The sequence below is a fragment of the Salmo trutta genome, chromosome 3 (genome assembly GCF_901001165.1).
Source record: "Salmo trutta chromosome 3, fSalTru1.1, whole genome shotgun sequence".
NCBI lineage: Eukaryota > Metazoa > Chordata > Actinopteri > Salmoniformes > Salmonidae > Salmo > Salmo trutta.
This window is the reverse complement of record NC_042959.1, coordinates 41,984,208-42,009,816: the sequence shown is the minus strand read 5'-3', so window position 1 is coordinate 42,009,816 and position 25,609 is coordinate 41,984,208. Positions and strand designations below refer to the sequence as shown.

Sequence of the window (25,609 nt, the reverse complement as noted above, 5' to 3'; positions counted from 1 at the left end):
AAATAGGCGGCATATAGGCTACATCCGTCTCAGCTCGCTCATGTCTTAATAAAAATTACGGCTTGCCTCTTAACCGCTTATCATCATATATGCCATTGCCATAATTTGTACATCTCCACTGTTATATTGCTTATATAGGTCTATCTTATTAATAATTTTAGGCAATGCTAGAATTATGCACTTATTTGTTTTTCTTACTTTGTGTGTTATAATTAGCTAGGGTGCTTTTCTCCATGAGCAGGGTGATAAGTTACAGACCCAACACCATTTTATTATAGTATGCCCTCCTCCTAACCATGTTTGGGTAGTAATATTTGATTGAGATTTGATTGAGATGACACCATCTAATCTAAGTGTATCAGGGCCTGGTTGTATAAAACATGTTTCCCTTAAGGGTTTACCTTAAGGGATCATTTCCCCTTACCTAAGGGAATTGTTTAAGGGTGTTGCATAGAGCCCCTCAAATATTTCCTTAGTTTGAAGGCATGTACAGCAGTAAGAGTATCTGGTTACCATGGAGACGGCCTGATTCACTGACTAAACTCAAAGAGATCGCTTTAATTTTGTAAGATAGCAAAATAGAACCTCTACAATCAAGACAGGATAACCAAATTACCTCAGAAAGTAATAAACCACATTTCTTGGAGTTACTTTTTTCTCAACTTGTTTATATTACTTTCTAGTACGTCAAGCTAGCTTACAGAGTAGCTGGGTGATTCTGCAACTACGATCACTTCTATGTCCTCGGTAAATTTGGGGGCTTTTATAAAAAATATCTATACATTAAGTTCATACGACAATCACCCCAGATTTCTTTAACACCTCTCTATCAAGTATTATAGCTACTTTTCAGATGCATTTTATACCTCAATTTCACTGTTTTGTCCTTGTCCCTGACCCAAACCTTTGAGCTTCTAGTATGTTTTTCTATTAGAAAACATTAATAATTGCACATTATATAATGTTATATCCTAGAGAAATAGTCAATAAAATAAAATCTATATCAATATTTATGGGGATTTTTTGTTGTTGTTGAGCTCTGCTAACCAGTCTCTCACCTGCCCCACAAAATATACCTGTCCTTTGGTAGTGGTGTCATTTCCACCACAGAGGGCAAATTCCTCATTAATAAAGTTTTTGCAAGAGAATGTTAACTTAGTTACCATGGAAACGTATTGCGACACTGAAGCACATTGCTGCAGCGGACAGTTGTTCCAGATATGATGTCCAGAAGTTGAAGCTAAATCTAGGTAAATATTGCGTAAATATTGTGTAGTGAACATTTTTATTGTCAGTCATTTCCAAACAGGTTATAATTTCTTTAATTTGTGGTAGAATTGTATTAATTTTTCTTCTTTTTTATGTATTTAGTGTAAATAATATGCCAGCTGCAATACAAGCCAAAACATGCTAACCAATCATTTTTCTCCAAAAACTGTAGTGTCATTTCCATGACAGTCATTTCCATCACAAACTTAACTGTTGTGAAAATGACCGAACGTAGCGGAAATTACAAAAATATATTATGTTATTACTTTGTACTTTTAAATGTATTTTAGGCGTATTTAATCATGCTTTAAATTAATTTAATCTCGAAAAACTTAAGTAGTATTTTTCTTTGCTTTTAAAATATGCCACATAAAACAGCACAGAGGTCACAGACATAGAAACAAAATAAAAATACATCTGCATCTGCAAATAGAAAGGGAGAAATACTGGAAGAAAAAAAGAGAAGAGAGAAGTGAAATCTATCTCTGAGCTTACAAAGCAAAAACAAAGAAGCAAGAGAAGGCAATGGAAACGCAACTAACAGAATAGAAGACAGACTTTAAAGAAAACAGTTGCACTGGAGACCTACCTATCAGGCAACACCACCTCATTCACCAGATGACTTGCAACCAGAACATGAGGCCAACATACCTGCCCCTAACTTACCTGCCCCTAACTTACTTACCTGCCCCTAACTTACCTGCCCCTAACTTACCTGCCCCTAACTTACCTGCCCCTGATGCATGCCCTGAAACCCCTTCCTTATCATCTGCAACAGGAATGAGAAGTCGAATACTTGCTGGAAGGAAAAAGTTTGGAAGAGGTCGCTCAAAAATATACAAATGACAAATGTCAAACTTGATAAAACTTTATGGAAAGCTGAGAAATACAAAATAATGGATGATCAACTGATGAAGAAAATGGAGAGACAAGATTCCCCAAAGACAAAGACAAAACAACAAATGAAAGAAACTCCGAAGGATTTTGCTGTTTCAAAATGCCATCATTGCAGAGTTAAAGCAAAAGTATAAAAAAATGTGCAGTGCCAAGGACAAGCTTAAAAAATGCTCAGAGGCAACATCCTGAGAAAGTATGGCCTGGTCAAAGAGCAAATGAAAACAGGCCAACAAGTCTTCAATACTCAAGGGAAAAAAAGTGTAACATAATTACAAACGTGATGACAACAGTAGAGCAACAACAGAGAAAAAGGACACACTAACGAGGAACAAGAAGAAAAAGCAGAAGCGCTTCTTGAATGGCACAATTCAGAACCATTATCAGAATTTTAAGAGGGATAATTCAGAGATTAAAATGTCCTACTATGAATTCTGCAGAATACGTCCTTTTTGGGTTGTCAAGCCAACAGTCCAGGATAGGGACACATGCCTCTGCAAAACCCACGCCAACCTCCAGTTCGTGGCGGTAAAACTACAGCATCACAAAGGGATCAGCTGCAGCAACATTGAGAACCTTATTGAGTCTTTGTGCTGTGAGAACCTGAAGAAAGAGTGCATGTACACAGAGTGCTCCATTTGCCAAGCAAAAGAGCTTAAAACACCTGACTTTGATGCTAGTGAGCAGACATGGTGGTTTAAGTGAAAAAACAAAGCTGAAGAGAGAGAAGGAAAAACAAAAGAGGGAAACATGGAGAAGTTCACTGTCCATTTGACAGCAAAAGAAAAGGTGTGTGGCACACTGCAGATTCTACTGGAGGACTTTTCCAAAGGACTGAAAGAGAAGTTGGGGAAACACGTGAACAACATTCGACATCAATACTCCCAACTGATAGAATTAAAAGAGAATCTGCGGAGAGATCATCGTGCATATTGACTTTGCAGAGAACTACCTGTGTAAATACACCAGTGAAATCCAGGCAGTTCACTTTTGTGATTCTCACAAGCAGGTGACCCTCCACACCCGTGATGGACATACCACAAATTATACAGTTTCACTTTGCTCATTGAGCTCTTCTATGCGGATGACCCCCCTGCAATCTGGGCCCATCTCGCAAAAACACTGGCCTCCTTCCTTGAGCTCTGCCCATCGGCTACTTTTGGAATCTTACTTTGTCTTAAATGAATTAAATGTTTAACAATGGTTGTTGTTCAAACTGTTTGTAATAAAATATTGTTTTCATAAAGTTTTTTTTACATAGATGATTACATAGATGATTCCACCCCACCCATATTTTTTAGGTAAATGAGAATATTATGTATAATTTGAATGATTGATTGATTTGTTTTAGATAGGGTAATCATATATGGTTGTTATCATAATCTCACAAAAAGGTCTCATCTCATTTTTCATGATAAAAACATTCAGGCAGTGTTGAATTATTAATATTAGGAAAACATTAAAAATCTCTTAAAATAAGATTAAATACAAATTAATGAACAAATGTATAAATTAATGTGATATAAATTAATTGTATGATATTTCATTTTCAACTAAAACTGTTTAATGACGTGATCGAAATGGCATTTGTCTATGGCTGTCTGACAAAAATGACAAAAATATATACATTCCTGAATACTACAATCGCAGTTAAGGAAACTTTAAGGAACAATATGATTTTTCCTACCTTCTCTGTTATGCACCTTAATATTTCAAGATATCGAGATGAAAAGGAAGACAACTAGAATCACAAATCATTTTCTTGCCTGAGGGTGTTTCACTTTACTTCTGTTTGCAATTACATTTTTCTTGTTATCTTATTAGACTGTGGATCTTCTGCAGGGAGCATAGCTGCTCCTGAGGTATATGAAGCTTTTCTAAGACTAAATGGATGTTGTGGGAGGTATAAAGTTCACACACAATATTGTGGGAGCTTTTGATGAACATTTTGGGAAAAGCTTGTCCTAAGTGATTATGTGAGTGAATATTTTAGTCCTCAGGTGTTCCAGGAATGAATCATAGCTTGATTGCTGGTGTCTTCTTTTCATTTGAAAGCACATACTGCAGGTGTGTGTGCTTATTCCTGTGTATGTGTGTCTTACCGCGCATGCTGCAGGTGTGTGCCATGCGTGCTGCAGAGAGGGCCACACGCTCATCCTCCTGCAGGGTACTCTGGTCAGTGAAACTGTGCTCCATCGAACCCATGTGACTCTTCTCCTGACGGTACGTTATGGGTGTCTTATTTATGTTCACTGGCTTCCTACAAACACAGAGAGAGAGGGAGAGGGAGAGAGAGAGGGGGAGAGGGGGATAGAGAGAGCAACAGTTTTATTTGGCCACTGAAACTCTTCATTGGCAGACAGAGAGCACAAGCATGTGAATGATCGATTGGCAAAACAATGGAAAGGTAGGAGGGTGGCAGGACCAAACCACAGCCAAAGCAGCTAGACCAGCCTCTAATTGAATATGTCACTGTTTTCCCCTTTAACGGGTAAACCATGTTGCTGCCTGTCAGAGCAAATGTAGCAATCATGCCGCTAAAAGCAAACTTCGTGGAGTAAGCTGCTTTCTTCTCCAGTGTGGTGCATGCCATGTGTGGACTCGAGTCATATGACTTGAGACTTGACTTCATTAAAAAATGAGACATATTTTTCATAGGCCTAGATACACAACATAACCAAAAGTATGTGGACACCTGCTTGTCGAACATCTCATTCCAAAATCACGGGCATTAATATGGAGTTGGTCCCCAATGTGCTGCTATAACATCTTCCACACTTCTGGGAAGGCTTTCCACTAGCTTCCATTCAGCAACAAGAGCATTATTGAGGTCGGGCACTGATGTTGGGCGATTAGGCCTGGCACGCAGTCTGTGTTCCAGTTCATCTCAAAGGTGTTAGGTGTTAGATGAGCTTGAGGTTAGGGCTCTGTGCAGGCCAGTCAAGTTCTTCCACACCGATCTCGTCAAACCTTTTCTGTATGGACCTCACTTTGTGCATGTCATGCTAAAACAAGAAAGGGCTTTCCCCAAACTGTTGCCACAAAGTTGGAAGCACAGAATCGTCTAGAATGTCATTGTATGCTTTAGCATTAAGATTCCCCTTCACTGGAACTAAGGTGCCTAGCCCGAAACATGAAAAACAGCCCCAGACCATTATTCCTCCTCCACCAAAGTTTACAGTTGGCACTATGCATTCAGGCAGGTAGCATTCTCCTGGCACCCAGAATTGTCCGTTGGACTGCCTGATGGTGAAGCATGAATCATCACTCCAGAGAACGCTTTTCCACTGCTCCAGAGTCCAATGGCGGCGAGCTCTACACCACTCCAGCCAATGCTTGGCATTGAGCATGGTGCTCTTAGGCTTACTGCTCGGCCATGGAAACCCATTACATGAAGCTCCCAACTAAGTTATTGTGCTGAAGTTGCTTCTAGAGGCTGTTTGTAACTCTGTAGTGAGTGTTGCAACTGAGGACAGACAATGTCTATGCGCTTCAGCACTCGGTCGGTCCTGTTCTGTGAGCTTGTGTGGTCTACAATTTCGCGGCTGAGCCATTGTTGCTCCTACACGTTTCCACTTCATAATAACAGAACATACAGTTGACAAGGGCAGCTCTAGCAGGGCAGACATTTGACAAACTGATTGTTGGAAAGGTGGCATCCTATGACGGTGCCACATTGAAAGTCACTGAGCTCTTCAGTAAGGCCATTCAAAAGCTAATGTTTGTCTATGGAGATTGTATGGCTATGTGCTCAATATTATACACCTGTCAGCATCGGGTATGGCTGAAATAGACAAATCCACAAATTTGAAGGGGTGTCCACATACTTTTGTATATATAGTGTATTTTAATAGGCTACATATAGGGAAAGGGGGTTACCTAGTCAGTTGCACAACAAAATGCATTTAACCAAAATATGTATTCCGCATTTAACCCAACCCCTCTGAATCAGAGAGGTGCAGGGTCTGTCTTAATCGACATCATCAGTGCCCGGGGAGCAGTTGTTGGGGGTTAACTGATGCTTTAACAGACTGGAAACGATATGAACTGAGTTCTCCCTACATCATACCTGCTCAATGTGTAAATGTATGTTTTTTTAACTGTAGTGCTTTGTGTTTTATTTGTAAATGTGTCTTTGTATGAAAATGAATGTGCTGCTATATTGGCCAGGTCTCTATGAACGATCGTTTTTTATCTCAGTGAGACTAACCTGGTTAAAAAAGGTTAAATGAAAATAAATTAAATGTATAATGCCTGTTCAGCTGGACTGGAAACTCTCAACAACCCTCTTTACGTAATTGAGAAATGTCCACCTATTTCTGAATAAGCATAGACCAGACTCTGAGTTATGATGGGGTTGGAACTAAAAAAATGCTAACCTCCCTTGTTATTGTAATGGTGAGAGGTTACCATGTCTTGGGGGTATGATATTTGTGCATGTGTAACTTTCTCACTCATCATGGATTCACATTCATTTAGGATTATCCGTAATCATGGTAGCATCCACATTCATGTAGAAGTGTTTAGAAATTGTTTACCATTCATATTCTATTCTTATTTACAATAAAAGTGACAAATTGTTTACCATTCATTTCTATTGGGCACAAAATCATCTGAAACACAACCAAAACAAACAGCAAATGCATCCAACAAATTTGTAGAGTCACAAACTTCATGTAATCATTGCATACTATGAATTTGAAAATGCAAATACTTATTTTTTACTACTTTAAGACACATATACTTTGATACAAGTGAATTTGTCTGAATACTTTTGCTCCCCTAAAATGGGGGGACTATGTACAAAAACTGTTGTAATTCCTACACGGTTCACCCGATATGGATGAAAATGCCTTCAAATTGTTTGATTTCAAATCCAAACTTGTCAAGTATACAGCCAAAAGAAGAAAAAAACTTCACTGTCCCAATAATTACAAAATAAAGTATTTAAATATCATAGAGTGGGCCATTAAAAAGCGGGCAAAACACAGACACTCCCCTCAGGGCAGTGTCAAGGCACTCCTGTGAAAGGGAGTATATGAGTAGGGTGTAACGTCTGGGTCATATGCTGCCATAAAGGTGTGTGGGGCGACCCTCTCGTTGTCACCATCTGCGGGGAGGTGAGACCTTTGGGAGCTAGCGGCTAGTCTAATCTAGCCGCTAACGGCTAGTCTAATCTCCTAAAGCACACCTTTTCACTCCCAATTATCCTCTCATTTATGGGTCACCTTCTGCCCGGCATGCGTAATTACAGTAAGTGAGTAATTGAATTGTATTTGCATTTAGTTAAATATTTCACACTCAAACGAGCCCTGCAGATGAGAGCGGTGTGGTCCCTCTGATACACCATAAGGGTGTACTCCTCTCTCTCTCTCTCTGCCTCCCTGTCACATGTACTCTCTTAAAAACAACCTGGCCCTTTGGAAAGGCAAATACGTGTTCTAGGGAAGACCGAGAGTAGAATCTAAAAAATAGCATCAACATTCTACAGATACACAAGCATGGTTTGTGTGGTCCAGAGAATTGTCAGTTAGGAAACAACTTATTTACCACCCTGTGTGGTAATCATGCCTCTGAGGAAAGTTAACTATTTGGCTAACTGAGTGAGGACCGAGAAGTGGTATACAAATGTGGGCCAGTGACTCACCCCTTCCTGATGATGATGATGATGACCCCCAGGAGCAGGATGAGCACCACCAGGCCCCCAGCACACACCCCCAGGATCAGCCCCATCTCCTCTGAGTGTTGGGACACCTCCAGAGCCCGCCGGTGGTCCTTACAGGCTGCTGAGAGAGGGGGATGAAGGGAGGGGAGGAAGCAGAGATGGGGAGGGATGAAGGGAGAGAGAAAGGAGGTGGGACAGAGAGGGGGGTGGAGAGAGTGAGAGCAAGAGAGCGAGAGAAACAGAAGGAAGGAGAGATACAGACAGAGAGGGTTGAAAGAGGGGTGGCAGCTAGCCTAGTGGTTAGAGTGTTGGGCCAGCAACCAAAAGGTTGCTAGATTGAATCCCCGAGCTGACAAGGTAAAAATCTGTTGTTCTGCCCCTGAACAAGGCTCTTCCTAGGCCGTCATTGTAAATAAGAATTTGTTCTTAACTGACTTGCCTAGTTAAATAAAATGTTACAAAGAGGGGGACAGAAAAAGGGATACAGAAATAGGAAGAAATGTACAGGCTTAAAATGCAAATCAATGCTTATCATACACAACAGTCATCACTGTCAAATCCTGACTCGTAATATCACAATGGCTGGACTTACACTAACCATCCTGACTGCTGAGAAAAGATAGAATGTTCCAAAACAGACTGACTTTTCACCGCCACATCTGTCCATTCATATGCACGGTTTAATTTATTTATATGGCAGTATGTTTCAAGGGACAAATGTTACATATTGAAACTCTGTCGGCTACCAGAATGTACGATAAAAACATTTACAAAGGGTGTGTGGTGCCCACATCAATAGCTCCTGCTAATATAGACACATTGTGTTCATTAGACAAAATAATTGGATGGGAGACACAAACAGACCACTGTCATGTGAGAGCTTTTCAATAGGTGAATCATACTGGATATTTCTCTGCTCTTTTAATAGCCATGGGGAAAGGTTTGCGTCTTCTTTGACAATAAGAGCCCTTTGTGTCTTCGAGTGATACACAGGAAAGGAGGGTTGAGATATACTGTATGAGGCCAGGGATAAAAAATGTCTAGGACTGGGGGAATGTTTTGTGGAGGGTCTTCACAAACTTGCCACACTGAGTACCTGGGTCGTGTTCAACGGGCACCAAACAGAAGAACACAAGCTGAAATAGAGAGGGCCTACCTAGACCTTTTCGTTTTCAATTGTGTGCCTTAATGAATGTGACTTTGCTTGAAGACAAAGACATTCTGTACAACCACAGAATGTTTAATGCCACATCAAAACAAAAGCATTTTTTTGTGGAAGAAATCCAAGACAATACTAATCTAAATCCAAGGCGATAGTGTGGTTTATTTAAATACACACAAGTACAGTAGAGTATGGGTGGCAGGTAGCCTAGCTGTTAAGAGCGTTGGTCCCGTAACTGAAAGGTTGTTAGTTCAAATCCCCTAACTGGCAAGGTGAAAAAATCTGCCATTCTGGCCTTGAGCAAGGCAATTAACAACTGCTCTTTGGGCACCAATGATGTCGATTAAGGCAGCCCCCTGCACTTCTCTGATTCAGAGGGGTTGGGTTAAATGCGAAAGACATTTCAGTTGAATACATTCAGTTGTGGAACTGACTAGGTATTCCCCTTTCCCCAGTATAATTTCAAGGTGCCCCAGTGTCTAAGATACAGTAAAGGCCATTATTATAATAGCAAGTTACTCATCTCACTGGCACAAAGCTCTACACTTGTGGAAATGGGAGGAGAAGCAAGAAGCTTTTTTTGTCTTGCAACCAGGCACAGGGGCATTTCATCGACCTCATCCCTATGGGGGAGAATTCTTACAGTAAAATTTGGAAAAGTTTGTGGTTGGTGCCCAGAGTTTTTCTTATGAAATATCACCAAATACTGTATATGACTCGTTGCATTTGATCAATACTAAGGGATAGCCCCAAAGTTTTAGCAGCCTTGTATGTACTCTGACACTAATGTTTTTACAGTCTATCACATTTACTCAGATAATTACCATAGATGTCATTGGTGTACAGATCACATAGCCTAATGGACTCTGAGCCTTATAACTCCTCTGACAGAGTGGATACAGCCTTGGGGTTCCTTACATGAGTATCACAGGTCATCTTTTTGTGTATCACAAGTATGCTTGACATGCAAGGGTGACAGGTACAACTAATTCAGCCAGCCTCCCTTCAGAAAATATTTATACACTTTGACTTAAGCCACATTTTGTTATTTACATTATACATTTTAGTAATTTAGCAGACGCTCTTATCCAAAGCGACTTACAGTAGTGAATGCATACATTTCTTTTTTTTGTATTTTTCTTTGTACTTTTTGTTATGTTACAGCATGAATTCAAAATGTATTAAATATATTTGTTTTTCTCAGCCAACTACACACAATACCCCATAATGACAAAGTGAAAACATGTTTTTAGAAATGTGCGTAAATGTATTGAAAATCAAATACATAAATATTGAATTTACATAAGTATTCACACCCCTAAGTCAATATTCTGTAGAGTCACTTTTGGCAGCAGTTACAGCTGTGAGTCTTTCTGGGTAAGTTTCTAAGAGTTTTCCACACCTGGATTGTCAAATGAAATCAAACTTTATTTGTCACATATGCAAAATACAAGTGTAGACCTTACCGTGAAATGCTTACTTACAAGCCCTTAACCAACAGTGCATTTCAAGAAGAGTTAAGAAAATATTTAACAAATAAACTAAAGTAAAAATTTATAAAAAGTAACACAATAACATAACAATAACAAGGATATATACAGGGAAGGTGGGGGGGGGTTCAACGTAATAGTAATAGTCAATGTAATAGTCCGGTTGCCCTTTGATGAATTGTTCAGCAGTCTTATGGCTTAGGGGTAGAAGCTGTTAAGGAGCCTTTTGGTCCTAGACTAGGCGCTCTGGTCCTGCTTTCCATATGGTAGCAGAGAAAACAGTCTATGCTGACTGGAGTCTGACAATTTTATGGGCTTTCCTCTGACACTGCCTATTATATAGGTTTTGTTGCAGGAAGCAATACTTCCACCCCAGTGATGTACTGGGCCATACGCACTACCCTCTGTAGCGCCTTACAGTCAGATGCCGAGCAGTTGCCATACCAGGCGGTGATGCAACCAGTCAGGATGCGCCCGATAGTGCAGCTGTAGAACTTTTTCAGGATCTGGGGACCCATGCCAAGTCTTTTCAGTCTCCTGAGGGGGAAAAGGTTTTGTTGCGCCCTCTTCACGACTATCTTGGCGTGTTTGGACCATGATAGTTTGTTGGTGATGTGGACACCAAGGAACTTGAAACTCTTGACCCGCTCCACTACAGCCCCGTTGATTGTTAATCCTTGAAGTTCTGTACACAAGTATGGTGCAAGATTTGCCCATTATTCTTTTCAAAATTCTTCATGCTCTGTCAAATTGGTTGTTGGTCATTGCTAGACAACCATTTTCAGGTCTTGCCATAGATTTAATTAAAAACGGCCATTCAGGAACATTCACTGTCTTCTTGGTAAGCAACCCCAGTGTAGATATGGCCTTGTGTTTTAGGTTATTGTCCTGTTGAAAGGTGAATTCATCTCCCAGTGTCTGGTTGGAAACAGACCGATCAAGGTTTTCCTCTAGGATTTTGCATGCGCTTAGCTCCATTAAGTTCATTGCTTTATCCTGAAATACTCCCCAGTCCTTAACGATTACAATCGTACCATAACATGATGACACCACTATGCTTGAAAATATGGAGAGTGGAACTCAGTAATGTATTTTTACCCAAATATAACACTTTGAATTCAAGGACAAAAAGTTAATTGCTTTGCCACATTTTTTTTTTTAACTTTAATGACTTGTTGCAAACAGGATGCATGTTTTGGAATATTACTTTTTTTAAAGGCTTCCTTCTTTTCACTCTGTCATTTAGGATAGTATTGTGGAGCAACTACAATATTGTTGATCCATCCTCAGTTTTCTGTTTTAAAGGCCTCATGGTGACTGAGTTATGAAGGAAGCCAGTATCTGGGTGTGTTGATACCCCATCCAAAGTGTAATCATTAACTTCACCATGCTCAAAGGGATATTAAATGTCTGCTTTTTTAAAATTAATCTACCATTAGGTACCATTCTTTACAAGGCTTTGGAAAGCCTCCCTGGTCTTTGTGATTGAATCTGTGTTTGAAATGCACTGCTCGACTGAGGGGCCTTACAGATAATTGTATGTGTGGGGTACAGAGATGAGGTAGTCATTCAATAATCATGTTAAACACTATTATTGCACACAGAGTGAGTCCATGCAACTTATTATGTGACTTGTTAAGCACATTTCTACTCCTGAACTTATATACAGTGGGGGGAAAAAGTATTTGATCCCCTGCTGATTTTGTATGTTTGCCCACTGATAAAGAAAGGATCAGTCTATAATTTTAATGGCAGGTTTATTTGAACAGTGAGAGACAGAATAACAACAAAAATATCCAGAAAAACGCATGTCAAAAATGTTATAAATTGATTTGCATTTTAATGAGGGAAATAAGTATTTGACCCCCTCTCAATCAGAAAGATTTCTGGCTCCCAGGTGTCTTTTATACAGGTAACGAGCTGAGATTAGGAGCACACTCTTAAAGGGAGTGCTCCTAACCGCAGCTTGTTACCTGTATAAAAGACACATGTCCACTGAAGCAAACAATCAATCAGATTCCAAACTCTCCACCATGGCCAAGACTAAAGATCTCTCCAAGGATCTCAGGGACAAGATTGTAGACCTACACAAGGCTGGAATGGGCTACAAGACCATCGCCAAGCAGCTTGGTGAGAAGGTGACAACATTTGGTGCGATTATTCGCAAATGGAAGAAACACAAAAGAACTGTCAATAACCCCCGGCCTGGGTCTCCATGCAAGATCTCACCTCGTGGGGTTGCAATGATCATGAGAACGGTGAGGAATCAGCCCAGAACTACACGGGAGGATCTTGTCAATGATCTCAAGGCAGCTGGGACCATTGTCACCAAGAAAACAATTGGTAACACACAACGCCGTGAAGGACTGAAATCCTGCAGCGCCCGCAAGCTCCCCCCTGCTCAAGAATACATATACATGCCCGTCTGAAGTTTGCCAATGAACATCTGAATGATTCAGAGGACAACTGGTGAAAGTGTTGTGGTCAGATGAGACCAAAATTGAGCTCTTTGGCATCAACTCAACTCGCCGTGTTTGGAGGAGGAGGAATGCTGCCTATGACCCCAAGAACACCATCCCCACCGTCAAACATGGAGGTGGAAACATTATGCTTTGGGGGTGTTTTTCTGCTAAGGGGACAGGACAACTTCACCGCATAAAAGGGTCGATGGACGGGGCCATGTACCATCAAATCTTGGGTGAGAACATCTTTCCCTCAGCCAGGGCATTGAAAAAGGGTCGTGGATGGGTATTCCAGCATGACAATGACCCAAAACACACGGCCAAGGCAACAAAGGAGTGGCTCAAGAAGAAGCACATTAAGGTCCTGGAGTGGCCTAGCCAGTCTCCAGACCTTAAAACCATAGAAAATCTGTGGAGGGAGCTGAAGGTTTGAGTTGCCAAACGTCAGCCTCGAAACCTTAATGACTTGGAGAAGATCTGAAAAGAAGAGTGGGAGAAAATCCCTCCTGAGATGTGTGCAAACCTGGTGACCAACTACAAGAAACGTCTGACCTCTGTGATTGCCAACAAGGGTTTTGCCATCAAGTACTAAGTCATGTTTTGCAGAGGGGTCAAATACTTATTTCCGTCCTTAAAATGCAAATCATTTTATAACATTTTTGACATGCGTTTTTCTGGATTTTTTTGTTGTTATTCTGTCTCTCACTGTTCATATAAACCTACCATTAAAATGATAGACTGATCATTTCTTTGTAAGTGGGCAAACGTACAAAATCAGCAGGGGATCAAATACTTTTTCCCCCCACTGTACGTTTGCCATAAGAAAGGCGTTGCATACATATTCACTTTTCATTTTTAATTCATTTGTAAATAAATTCAAAAAACATAATTCCACTTTGACATTATGGGGTATTGTGGTTAGGCCAGTGACAAAACAAGCTTACTTTTATCCATTTTAAATTCAGGCTGTAACACAACAAAATGTGGAAAAGGTCAAGGGGTGAGAGTACTTTCTGAAGGCACTGTAGTTGATAGAAAATTAATGAAAGACTTTGTTCCTACCAACAAAGAGAGACGGAGAAGGCATGTATAACTTCAATTCATCATGTGAAATACAGGAGTAGGCCTATATTTTTCAACCTAATAACATGGCTGCGGGTGAAAAGAAATTGATTTATTTTACTGACACCCTGGACAGAGGATCATCTTGCCACATTTAGTCTGGGAATTTCTATTAAGCCAAACATTAAAAAAATTCCACATTAATCCATACACCTGCCGGCTAGATGAGAGTGGACATTGGCACTTAGAGAAGAAATAGAAGTCTATTGTTGTCATGGGAGCTGCCAAGAGATTGTGAATTAACCAGTTGGGGCTAGGGGGCAGTACTTGCACGGCCAGATAAAAAACGTACCAGATTTAAACTGGTTACTACTCTTGCCCAGAAATGAGAATATGCATATAATTAGTAGATTTGGATAGAAAACACTCTACAGTTTCTAAAACTGTTTGAATGGTGTCTGTGAGTATAACAGAACTCATATGGCAGGCCAAAACCTGAGAAGATTCCATACAGGAAGTGCCCTGTCTGACAATTTGTTATCCTGTTGCATCTCTATCGAAAATACAGAATCTCTGCTGTAACATGACATTTTCTAAGGCTTCCATTGGCTCTCAGAAGGCGCCAGAAAGTGGAATGAGGTGTCTGCAGTCTCTTCGGTTTTTGTGACATATATGCTTGCTTTGAAAATGGCTGTGTGATTATTTTTGGCAGGGTACTCTCCTGACATAATCTAATGTTTTGCTTTCGCTGTAAAGCCTTTTTGAAATCAGACAATGTGGTTAGATTAATGAGAGTTGTCTTTAAAATTGTGTAAAATAGTCATATGTTTGAGAAATTGAAGTTATAGCATTTATGAGGTATTTGTATTTCGCGCCATGCGATTCCACTGGCTGTTGACTAAGCGTCCCACCTTGCCCAGGGAGGTTTACCTATCAACTTCCAGGTGACAGTTTATCTCCAGCTTTGTTAACTAAACCCAAATAATTTGTCTCCACTTTCCTGATCAAAGGCTGATTCAAATTAATGCTTCACAACCAGTAAAATGCAGTGATGCAGCAGCAATCATGTTTAACGTTAGAGGGATCACATAGATCAAAAAATGACTAAACACTGATGTGCTGTACGTTGAAATTTTTAATAATCTGGGTATCATGTTTCAGGTAAGACCCAAATGCAGACTGTGTTGAAGTAACAATGTTCATTACAATAACCGGGGCAGGCAAATGACAGGTCAATGCAGGCAGGGGTTGATAATCCAGAGTAGTGGCAAAGGCACAGGACAGCAGGCAGGCTCAGGGGCAGGCAGAGCCGTCAGGCAGGTGGACTCAGAGTCAGGACAGGCAATGGTCAAAACCAGGAGAGCGAGGAAAAGAGAGACTGGGGAAAAGCAGGAGCTGAGAAAAAACACTGGTTGACTTGGCACAAAGAGACAGAAAACACAGGTATAAATACCCAGGGGATAAGTGGGGAAGATGGGCAACAACTGGAGGGGGTGGATAAAAGCACAAGGACAGGTGAAACAGATCAGGGTGTGACAGTACCCCCCGGGACGCTACCCGGGCGCATATCTGGTTGAGCAGCATGCCGGTGCTGGAACACAGAGATAAGGCCTGGGTCCAGGATTTCCCTAGCGGAAACCCAGCACCTCTCCTCTGTGCCATAACCCTCCCAGTAAACCAGGTACTGGAATCCCCTGCCCCGAAATGTCTCACCATGTACACAGGTCGGCCATCAATGAGACAGGGGAGAAGGGTGGGCCTGGAAATAGGAGACAAGGGGCAGTCAGACATGGTTTTAACTCTAGACACAGAAAAGGTAGGAAAAATATGGAGGGTACGGGGCAACCGAGGACAAACAGCAGAGGGGCTAATGATCTTGGACCGGGTGGAAAAGGTCTTGGCTTCTGGGGGTGTAGTCGCGGCACTATAGTGGCGTGCCAGGGCCTCAGGCTTGACCTTCTTAGATACCGGTCAGTGCTGTGGGAGCGAAGTGGCCCGGGCCTTACTGAACCCCTCCTGGAGGTCCTGGTACGCTGGCGGAGAGGTCCATGACAATTTCCAAGCCCCCAGGAAGACTTCCCGGGGCAGGCAGAGCTGACTTCAGTCAATGAGTGCGGCAGGACAGGCTCCAGCCCATGATGGCACCAGTAGCCAGTCAATGGAGGGATTGTGTCGCTGGAGCCAAGAGAATCCCAATACCACAGAAACCTGCAGAGACTCAACCAGCAGGAATTGGATTGTCTCGCTGTGGTTCCCAACACTCGTAGGGTTGACAGGGGTGGTCTGGTGGGTGACCTGGCCTACAGAGTGCCCGTCCAGTGCTCTAACACCCATGGGAATGGGGAGGGGTTGAGTGGGGATGCCCAGTTCGGACGCCAGGGTAATGTCCATGAGACTCACATTGGCCCCCGAGTCGATGAGTACCTGGAGAGACATGGACTGGTCGCCCCACCGCAGGATAGCACAGAAAGGGGGGCGAGCAAGGGGAGACAAAAAATTATCTTTCAGACCCACCAGTGTAGTCACTTAAAAAAAATAAGCTAGGTCTCTTGAAGGTACAGGTAGACACAAAATGACCAGCAGTACCGCAATACAGACAACTCTGGGTCTCAAGTGTGCGTACGCGTTCGGCTGGAGACACCCTAGCCCTGCCGAGCTGCATCGGTTCGGCAGTATTTAAAAATGTTATAAAAATGTATGCACTCTACTGTAAAATGACTAAAAATGTAAATGTAAAATGTAAGAGGTGAATCGTCAGTCTCCGGAGGCTCTTGGAGGGACTCGGGTAAGCTCAGATCCTCTCGGGGATGTAGACGACGGGGACTTCCGGAGTTCATCAGATGCAAAGTGGGATCCCTGAGTGAACGATTGGGACTGCAATCAGACCTCTTCTCCCGCCTACGTTCCCGAAGCTGACCATCGATCCAGATGGTTAAAGCGATGAGTGAGTCGAGATCCATCGGTAGTTCTCGGGCTGCCAGCTCATCCTTTACCTCCTCTGATAATCTGTGCAGGAATGTGTCGAACAGAGCTTCCGGGTTCCAGGTACCCTCCGCTGCTAGTGTGCGGAACTCCACTGCATAGTGTGCCACATTGAGGGTGTCCTGCCGAAGCTGGAGTAACTTCCGGGCAGTCTCACTCCCGCACACCAGAGCCTCAAAAACTTCTCATCTCCGCCACGAATTCTTCCAGCCTGAGGCAGACAGCGGATTGTTGCTCCCACACCGCCATGGCCCAGGCGAGTGCCCTCCCGGACCTCAGCATAATAATGTACGCTATCTTCGAGAGGTCCGAGGGGAACGAAGAAGGATGCAGCTCGAAAACGAGGGAGCACTGGGAGAGAAAGGCCAGCAGGTTCTGGAATCTCTATCGTAGCGCTCCGGGGTAGGTAAGCGGGGTTCCTGGGAAACCAGGGTGATGGCGCTGCTACCAGCTGGGTTACTGAGGGGCTTGGAGGTTACCGTCATGGTAGGCTGCCTGGTAGACAACTCACGGAATTGCTCCCGCAATTGGTCCAATGCTAGGTTGTGACGTTCAGCCACGTCCTGGAACCCTTCCATCAGACCGCAAAGCAACTCCTTGTGTCAACTAATAATAGCTCCTTGGGAGGAGATGGCATTGCGGAGCTGGTCCAAGTCTGCTGGGTCACTCATGGCCAGTTTGTACTATCACGTTTCAGGTAAGACGCAAATGCAGACTGTGTTGAAGTAACAATGTTTATTCCAGCAACAGGGGCAGGCAAATCATAGGTCAGGAAGAGGTCGGAAATCCAGAGTAGGGGCAAAGGCACAGGACAGCAGGCAGGCTCAGGGTCAAGGGCAGGCAGAGTGGTCAGGCAGGCGGACTCAGAATCAGGACAGGCAATGGTCAAAACCAGGAGAGCGAGGAAAAGAGAAACTGGGGAAAAGCAGGAGCTGAGACAAAACGCGGATTGACTTGACAAACAAGACGAACAGACAGGGGATAAGTGGGGAAGATGGGCGACACCTGGAGGAGGGTGGAGACAAGCACAAGGACAGGTGAAACAGATCAGGGCGTGACACTGGGGAATCCTATTTGTCAATTTAGTTACATCAGTTGTAGTTTCTAAAGCTGGTCATCTTACTTAACCCTGTCGGACACCATATTATTTCTTGTTTTTCAAGAAGGATGTTAAAAGGCTGATTAAAAAGTATCTCATGTTGATCATTACCAATTTGAAAGCAATTTGGGGGTTAAAATACAATGTGGCTGAATGTTCAAATACATTTTCATAGGGTTCTCATCAAGGCCCTTTACGTTTTTTCTCTCTCTCTCTGTCTCCCCCCCCTACAGTATGTGCCAGAGGCAAGAGGCACATACTGTTTAATGTTCAATGTGTCGAGACGTAATTAATCAAAGCCCAACTTGGTGTCTGTGGAGCAGATGAAGTGAGACGCAGAGCTAAAATGGCTTGCCTTGCCTTTTGGCTTCATGCTTCAAAAGAGCCTGGTTTCTTTCATTACTCAGTCACAAAAAAGACGCCTTCACCGAAAAGTACACCTTGCCCAGTCAATTTACTAGCAAGACTAGCTTACTGTTGCAGCACTATGATAACTATAAATACATTACTATTATTCACCACGATCCGACAGCGCACAACAGCAGTGGGGGAGAGCCTGTCGTGCCATCAGGACTCAACTTCTATGCCCTTTTCATGTTCCTTTGAGTTTCTTTGGCAGGGTGATAGATAGTGGGAGGGAGGAAGGGGCGAGAAACATTGCTCGTATTGATGGGCTCAGGTAGTTAAATGTTTGTTTTTGATGTGAAGGGCCCTTCTTGAGCAGACGGGTCAAAAGCCCTCAGATGTTTCCCTCCCCCTCCGAGTAGTGTAGCTGTCTGATGGGAACAGTGGAACTGCCTTTGATATGGTTGTGTCCCCCCAAACAAGCATGATGAAAGCCTGACCTCTAATCTCTCCCTGCTTGTTGTCCTTTTCTCTGAAGGCAAGGAGAGGAAAGCTCACAGGAGTCTGCCTCATCACTAAACAACATGGATCTTCAGAGAAATCCCCCTGCTTCTCCCACATGCTAAACTCCATCTACTGTACATGTCTGGAATACCAGCACAAAGACTAGTGTTCGGACCTGAACCCAACACATATTTTCATCTTTGGAGTTGCATTTAGAGTGTAAGGTCAACATGCTACAGTAAAGCCTACAGGACTTCAGAGACTCGGGGAGATCCATAAAAGGTCACTGTTTTGTTCAATGAAAATATTCATGTTGAATTACCTTTGCGGGCTATTCGGATGCAGTTTATTCTGCTTTCCTGAAAAAAAGAGAGAATACAGAGATCAGAGGTGGGAACATTGCCAATGCTTTGCATCCTGTAGAATGCAGAAACGATGAACCTAGCATTATACATTATTTTGGCTTAACGATAATGGAAATTGTATTTTGACAATAAACATCACAAAGCAAATTATCTTCAACAGATAAAAATTAGACAAACATTCACTGTTGGATTGTCTTACATCTTTAGGGACCAGCATATTGGATTGAAAGACACTCAAAATAGAGCCCCATGAGTGGAATACTGAGGAGGCATTCAATCAGCTAAAATGATAGTCACTTATAAAGATATATGACCAGTGAATGTCAATCAATATGAAAGGCAAGAGTTGAGGTGAAGTGTTTAAAGAGAGATGAAGATTTGATGAAAGGGAAATTAACTGAATTGAGAAGATGGCCCTGGACCAATATGCCGCTATAAAAAGGAATTCATTTCCTTCAAATTTCAGCTGATGGCATCTTGGTGTTATGAAAAGGACCTTTGTCAAACAACACTAATGAAAATGAAGACCGTAATCCAATTTCGTCTTGCCACCTCAACGAGGAGATGCATTATCAAATTAAGATTTACATACGCTAATTCAGGCCTTATGGGACAATTATGCAAATCTACTTTTCCTAAAAAGTACAGACACGTAGGGAGGCATATTTAAGACACACACACACACACACACACAAACGATCCTCAAACAAACTGACTAAAACATTCACACACTTTCAGCTCTCTTTTTAAGTATCAGTAAATGCTATGAAAATGTAATTGCAGGATGCTTTGGACATTCAAATACAATGGGCTCTTAGAAGACTATCAAGACAGACAGAAACCAGCCCATAAAAATACAGGGGCAATTCCTCACTTGCATCAAGGCAATAATTTGCAGGAATCTATGCAGGAATCCAATGCTGATTTACACTTGTGCTTAATACAGGCAAAACTAAATAAATGTTGTTTTAAATTCTCGTAAGAACGTTTCAGATGAACTACATATTCACTCATTAGATGGTTCTCCAATCGAATGTGTCCCGCATATAAATACTTAGGCTTGTGTGATAGTGACAGGACGATGACTGATCCCTGATTGTAGAGTTACTGTCGCAGGACTTAAACCCGCATCCTTCCACTCAATCAAATTCATGAAAGCGACCATGCCCAGCCTGGCTTTCCAAAAGCAGATCTGTCAGCAAACTCCAATCAAATACATTTTTAAGACTTTCAAACCTTTCCGGGTGATGGGGAATAAGACTGAGCAGACTTGGTTTACTGCATTTGACAGAAAAATGTCAAATGCAGAAAGTAGGGGTGATATATTCCAGCTCAAATCATCCACACTGGCACGTCGTCAGTCTGGGTGTGGAAGGCAGAAGAGTGGAGTTAATTGGTGATCTGGAGAGCAGAAACAGATAGCCCACATAGGGGACACTGATGCCCTGCCGCCCACACAAACTGTGTCAGTCATGCCAGAGGGGTTGGCAGCCCTGGCAGCCATCATTACTACAGTACATGCAGGTTAGCCTGTGTGAGTGTGCCATTAGGATACGCACTGGGTGTTGTGACTGAAATGCTGCCCATGCTATGGTCTTCAAAGAGCCAGTCAGAATGCACCATCTTTCAAGTGCCTCTTTACATGCATCAATGAAAGCAATTGCACAGAGGCTTGACAGTAAACCTCCAGCTCATTAGCATGAGTAAATGCCAAATACTGTTAGTCTCTTTCACTTTTTAAACGTCTCTGCCAATGTTTATAAAGGCCACTTATAGCCGTAATGTTGATCCTTAACAAAGCATATTCAGACCAAAATAAAACGTTTGTGATGCTGAGATGTAATTAACTAAACACAGAAACTTAAGGAACAAATTAGGAATAGGAATTAGGAATTTTATTGGTCACATACACATGGTTAGCAGATGCTATTGCGAGTGTAGCGAAATGCTTATGCTTCTAGATCTGACAGGTAATATCAACAATTCCACAACAAAAACCTAATACACACAATCTAGTAAAGGAATGGTATAATAATATATAAATATAAAAAACATGGATGAGCATTGACAGAGCGGCTAAGACGCAATAGATAGAATAGATAGCGTAGGATACAGTATACACATGAGATGAGTAATGTGAGATATGTAAACATTCTTAAAGTGCCGTTATTAAAGTGACTAGTGTTCCATTTATTAAAGTGGCCAATGATATCAAGTCTGTAAGTAGGCAGCCGCCTTTCTGTGCTAGTGATGGCTGTTTAACAATCTGGATGGCCTTGAGATATAGAAAAACAGATTCTATCTCTCGGTCCCAGTTTGATGCACCGGTACTGACCTCGCCTTCTGGATGGAGGCGGGGTGAACAGGCAGTGGCTCGGGTGGTTATTGTCCTTGATGATCTTTTTTGCCTTCCTGTGACATCAGGTGTTGTAGGTGTCCTGGAGGGCAGGTAGTTTGCCCCCGGTGATACGTTGTGCAGACCGCACCACCCTCTGGGGAGCCATGTGGTTTTGGGGCAGTGCAGTTGCCGTACCAGGTAGTGATACAGCCCAACAGGATGCTCTCAATTGAGCACCTGTAAAAGTTAGTAAGGGTTTTCGATGACAAGCCACATTTTTTCAGCCTGCTGTTGTGCTTTCTTCACAACACTGTCAGTGTGGGTGGACCATTTCAGTTTGTCGGTGATATGTACACCGAGGAACTTAACTTTCCACCTTATCCACTGCTTTCCTGTTGATGTGGATAGTGGGGTGCTCCCTGTGCTGTTTCCTGAAGTCCACGATCATCTCTTTTGTTTTGCTGACATTGAGTGTGAGATTATTTTCCTGACACCACACTCCGAGAGCACTCACCTCCTCCCTGTAGGCTGTCTCGTTGTTGTTGGTAATAAAGCCTACCACTGTTGTGTTATCTGCAAACTTGATGATTGAGTTGGAGGTGTGCATGGCCACACATTCGTGGGTGAACAGGGAGTATAGGAGGGGGCTGAGAATGCACCCTTGTGGGTGTTGAGGATCAGCAGAGCGGAGATGTTTCCTACCTTCACCACCTGGGGGTGGCCCGTCAGGAAGTCCAGGACCCAATTGCACAGGGCGGGGTCGAGACCCAGGGTCTCAAGCTTAATGATGAGTTGAGGGTACTATGGTGTTGAATGCTGAGCTGTAGTCAATGAACAACATTCTTACATAGGTATTCCTCTTGTCCAGATGGGATAGGGCAGTGTGCAGTGTTATGGCGATTGCATCGTCTCTGGACCTATTGGGGCGGTAAGCAAATTGAAGTGGGTCTAGGTGACAGGTAGGGTGGAGGTTATATGATCCTTGACTAGTCTCTCAAAGCACTTCATGATGACAGAAGTGAGTGCTACGGGGTGATAGTCATTTAGTTCAGTTACCTTTGCTTTCTTGGGAACAGGAACAATGGTGGCCATCTTGAAGCATGTAGGGACAACAGACTGAGATAGGGATTGACTGAATATGTCCGTAAACACACCAGCCAGCTTGTCTGCGCATGCTCTCAGGACGCAGCTATGGATGCCGTCTGGGCTGGCAGCCTTGTGAGGGTTAACACGTGTAAATGTTTTACTCACGTCAGCGAAGGAGAGCCCACAGCAGGCAAAGGAGTTAAGTTTGTCTGGAAGCAAGACGTCGATGTCTGCGTCGGGGCTGGTTTTCTGTTTGTAATCTATGATTGTCTGTAGACCCTGCCACATATGTCTCGTGTTTGAGCAGTTGAATTGTGGCTCCACTATGTCTCTATACTGACACTTTGCTTGTTTGATTGCCTTACAGAGGGAATAACTACACTGTTTGTATTCAGCCATATTCCCAGTTGCCATGCCATGATTAAATGCGGTGAAATGTGCTTTCAGATTAGTGCGAATGCTGCCATCCATCCACGGTTTCTGTTTAGGGAAGGTTTTAACCTGTTGGGGATAGGGGGCAGTATTTGCACGGCCGGATAAAAAAACCGTACCCGATTTAATCTGGTTACTACTCCTGCCCAGTAACTAGAATATGCATATAATTATTGGCTTTGGATAGAAAACACCTTAAAGTTTCTAAAACTGTTTGAATGGTGTCTGAGTATAACAGAACTCCTATGGCAGGCAAAAACCTGAGAAGATTTCATGCAGGAAGTGGCCTGTCTGACAAGGTGTTGTTGTTCTTGCTTCTGTTTATTGAAGAGTCAGGATCTTAGCTGTAACGTGACACTTCCTAGGGCTCCAATAGGCTCTCAGAGCCCGGGAAAAACCTGAACGATGTCGAGGCAGCCTCTGGCTGAAACACATAATCGCGTTTGCCAAGTGGCCGATCAGAGGACAAAGGGCTTAGGCGTGTGCCCGATTTGACCCCGTGCTGTATTTTCTTTCGGCTCTTTACCTAATTGCAGATTCCCGGTCGGAATATTATCGCTTTTTTACGAGAAAAATGACATAAAAATTGATTTTAAACAGCGGTTGACATGCTTCGAAGTACGGTAATGAAATATTTAGAAATCTTTTGTCACGAAATGCGCCGTGCGCGTGACCGTTATTTACCATTGGGATAGTGTCTAGAACGCACTAACAAAACGTCGCTGTTGGAACATAACTATGGATTATTTTGGACCAAACCTACATTTGTTATTTAAGTAGAAGTCCTGGGAGTGCATTCTGACGAAGAACAGGAAAGGTAATCAAACTTTTCTAATAGTAAATCTGACTTTGGTGAAGGCTAAACTTGGTGGGTGTCTAAATAGCTAGCCCTGTGATGCCGGGCTATATACTTAGAATATTGCAAAATGTGCTTTCACCGAAAAGCTATTTTAAAATCGGACATATCGAGTGCATAGAGGAGTAATGTATCTATAATTCTTAAAATAATTGTTATGCTTTTTGTGAACGTTTATCGTGAGTAATTTAGTAAATTGTTAGTAAATTCGCCGGAAGTTTGCGGGGGGTATGCTAGTTCTGAACGTCACATGCTAATGTAAAAAGCTGGTTTTTGATATAAATATGAACTTGATTGAACAAAACATGCATGTATTGTATAACATAATGTCCTAGGTGTGTCATCTGATGAAGATCATCAAAGGTTAGTGCTGCATTTAGCTGTCTTCTGGGTTTTTGTGACATTATATGCTAGCTTGAAAAATGGGTGTCTGATTATTTCTGGCTGGGTACTCTGCTGACATAATCTAATGTTTTGCTTTCGTTGTAAAGCCTTTTTGAAATCGGACAGTGTGGTTAGATTAACGAGAGTCTTGTCTTTAAATAGCTGTAAAATAGTCATATGTTTGAGAAATTGAAGTAATAGCATTTCAAAGGTATTTGAAAATCGCGCCACAGGATTCAACTGGCTGTTACATAGGTGGGACGAATTCGTCCCGCCGGTCCTAGAGAGGTTAATAGTCACAGTGGGCACAACATCTCCTATACACTTCCTTATAAACTCGCTCACCGAGTCAGCGTATACTTCAATGTTATTCTCTGAGGCTACCCGGAACATATCCCAGTCCACGTGATTGAAACAATCTTTGAAGCGTGGAATCTGATTGGTCAGACCAGCGTTGGATAGACCTAAGCACGGGCGCTTCCTGTTTTAGTTTCTGCCTATAGGAAGGGAGCAACAAGATGGAATCATGGTCAGATTTGCCAAAAGGAGGGCGGGGGAGGGCATTGTTTGCATTGCGGAAGTTAGAGTAGCAATGGTCGAGCGTGTTACTTGCTCATGTACTGCATTCGATATGCTGATAGAATTTAGGTAGCCTTGTTCTCAAATTATCTTTGTTAAAATCCCCAGCTACAATAAATGCAGCCTCGGGATATATGGTTTCCAGTTTGCATGAAGTCCAGTGAAGTTCCTTGAGGACTGTCTGATATACACGGTTGTGACAATAGCCGGTCGGCATTTGATTGTGAGGAATTCTAGGTCAAGTGAAAAAAAGGACTTGAGTTCCAGTATGTTGTTACGATTACACCATGAGTCATTAATCATGAAACATACACCCCCGCCTTTCTTCTTACCGGAGAGATGTTTATTCCTGTCGGCATGATGCACTGAAATGGTGGTATGGTATGAGGACTGCAGATGTGGCCAGGACAATCAATTGCAATGTCCATATTGTGAGACACCGAAGACAGCGCTACAGGGAGACAGGATGGACAGCTGATCGTCCTCGCAGTGGCAGACCACGTGTAACAACACCTGGATGACAGGTACAGGATGGCAACAACAACTGCCCGAGTTACACCAGGAATGCACAATCCCATCAGTGCTCAGACTGTCCGCAATAGGCTGAGAGAGCCTGGACTGAGGGCTTGTAGGCC

The 25,609-nt window shown here is 42.6% G+C and overlaps 1 pseudogene; it reads right to left on the bottom strand.

Annotated features, from left to right (window-relative positions):
* Positions 1-25,609, bottom strand: part of LOC115165376 (receptor-type tyrosine-protein phosphatase U-like) — a 282,163-nt pseudogene that overhangs the window by 36,151 nt on the left and 220,403 nt on the right.